This window comes from Morone saxatilis, unplaced genomic scaffold (genome assembly GCF_004916995.1).
Source record: "Morone saxatilis isolate NCDOM2014 unplaced genomic scaffold, NCSU_SB_2.0 Contig24, whole genome shotgun sequence".
Lineage (NCBI taxonomy): Eukaryota > Metazoa > Chordata > Actinopteri > Moronidae > Morone > Morone saxatilis.
The window spans coordinates 16,902,807-16,905,604 of NW_023339807.1; the positions used below are offsets into that span (position 1 = coordinate 16,902,807).

Consider the following 2,798-nt stretch of genomic DNA (forward strand, 5'->3'; position numbering starts at 1 on the left):
ATGTGCCCTGTTAACTGGATACAGAAAAATGCTTTTGATGTGTAGCTTTTAGCACAATTATGGGTAATAGCATTGTCAACACGACATCTACAAATGTGATCAACATCATGGTTGCTGTAACAGAATTACTAACACTGTGTTTGGCAGCTGTAGAAATTTACTCTCAGTGAGGCATACTTAAGCTGTGTACTGCACACGAGCTGAGTCACTGACATACAGTTTGGAGTTATTCTGCAGTAGATCTCATTGCCTTTCCCCGCTGATGAGGTGAAGACGAACGTGCACCTCCCAACGACTGCTTCTCAAGGCCTTTGCTCTCTGAAGCGGTGATGGATGCTGACACCTCATCTACTGTACATCACTGTCTGTCTTCACCTGACCCAGTAACAGTGGTGGTGAGGGGCAGCTGGGCTAAAGCAGATGTTTTTAAGGGTTAGGGTAAGTACTTTTCCTAGGCACTCAACCTAAAATAACCATTAACACACTGTACCTGCTGCAGTGATAAGGAATTTATTTTCAATAGATTCTCTGTAGACTGAACCTTTTATTGTCAAAAACAGTTTTTAAGTATTCATGTCAGACCTCATTTTCCAACTAGGTCTGAATTAACAGCCACAAACCGGCACATAACTATACTGAGGCTTTTAATTTAATTTCTGCATGAATGCATAAGTGTCTGCAGCATTTACCATAATGCTGCTTTTATGTCCTGGAGTTTTGACCAAAGGTTTTTTTAATGTATGAAGCTTTCTGTTTGAATTAATTTAAACCATCAGACATTTAATAGGAAGGAAAATCATTGTCCTTACAAGGGAAAACAAAGGTTTCTATTTATATTGCTACGACTTCAAAGATGTGATTCTATTTTCTTCTGTGTCACATTACCTATGACATTTAAAAACAAAGTAAAATGTACAGTTTCCTGCAGGATGCTATGCAGCATGTTATAGGAATAGATAACATACTATGGTAGTGTGAGGGTACAAACAGATATCACAGCCTGATCACAGAGCACACTCCCAGATATGATGGAGCTGGGAGAGATAGTATTACCAGCGGGCAGACAGATATATCAGGGCTACTCCAGTACAGCGACAGATCCAGTCCTGCTGCTCCTCCTGTTGATCTCTGCTTGGCAGTGTGGACTGCAGTTGAGAAGGCCGATCAATAGCACACACTAAAGCCATTCTCACACAGGATAAACACAACCACGCCTCTAGACCAGCATCCCTGCTGCTGATTCTGTTGCTTTGAAAATCACAGACTCAGGCACACAAGCTGCTGTTCTTCTCTCTCTTACTCTAAGTGCTGTTTATTTACACATTGGTGTTAGCTCATACTGCACACATCTAATGAAAACAACAAACTGAAGCGGATATTCCATTAAGTAAAAGTACACTCCACTACATGTGAGTGACAGGCTACAGCGTACTCTGGATGTGTATTGCATTTTCTCCTTTATCACAGCCCTCCATCACTTATCCTCGATTAGAAAATGTAACTGCTTCTCTGATCACTTGTATACAAATGAGCATCAGTATTCAGGTGGCACACAATCAGATTAATGTGGCATCTTTCCAAAGCCTTCTGTCTACTTCAATCACATTATTTCCAGTCGCTGGGCTCTTGTCTTGACCCAAGTGTTGACAGAGGAACCTAACCTCCTCCTCCTACTCTGCAATCTGTCAAATGCTGTAATCTGGACGGCCTGAGCTGCTTAACACTGTTTCTGCTGTATTCAGTTCACACCTGCCTTCCTAACTGTGTCATGTAGTACTCTTTCTTGTGCACTTGCATATTGTAGATATTTTTAAAATCCTCTTCATCAAGAATTTACATTTAGGTTAAAAAAAGGGGGTGGAGGGACTCGCACAGACACACTGGAGATTCTGCCTGCAACCTGGTTTTGACATTCATGACCCCCGTAAAGGTTATGCACTTTCCAGAGTGACGTAAAATTTGTGCACAAACTGATGCCATAAATATGTTTAAGAGCCTGATGTGCTAAGTGGCTCATTAATATTTAACACCAAACGGAGTCTGTGTTTATTTTTACCTTTGCGCGTGATAAGACGTGCAGGGCCTGAATGTGCACTGCAACATATCTGAACTATATTCATGCAAACAACTGACTGTTTACCAAAAATGATTATGTATACAACCCCTCCCAGTCTTTCCTCACTTCGCAGCTCTTGTGATGTACTTAACAAGTCATCTATGGGTTTATCCAGTCTTCACCTGAAAACTCCCATCAATCCTACACAACCTCGCCTGCACATATTTGCCCCTCCCTCTCCTCCTCTCTCCATCGCCATCCGTCCATCTCCCCTCGTCCCTGCCTGCCTGCACTGAAATTCTTCCTCTTCTGCTCGTTTCTTTATCCCTCTTTATCTCTATTATTCATGCAAGTAATAACTAACTGTGCAAACGCCCCTGACAATGGCATCATCCCTTTTCCCTTTTTCATCTCTTTCTCCAAGCCATACCGCCCTATAAATAAGCCCTATCACAGCGTTTGCCTCTCCCGCCTCTCTCTCCTCTCCATCCCTCTCTGCCTCCTACTCACACACGTATACATACTGCCAAACAGCATCATAAATCAAAGGATGGGAGGAGGAGGGAGGGGAGGAAGGGAGGTGGGGGTGCAACCACACACACAGTAGCACATTTTAACACATATTGTCTCTGACATTTTGCCTGTATACTGTGTATACAGCCTCTGTGAGCACACATCTACAGCTTGCTTACATACACACTGCACTGAAAGAGAAGCAAACAGCTCACACACACACACACAC

General features: G+C 42.7%; 1 protein-coding gene across 2 annotated transcripts in view; it reads right to left on the reverse strand.

The window, feature by feature from the left end:
• fam131bb (family with sequence similarity 131 member Bb) overlaps positions 1-2,798 on the reverse strand; it is a gene marked incomplete at its 5' end in the record, with an annotated part of 18,921 nt that overhangs the window by 15,726 nt on the left and 397 nt on the right.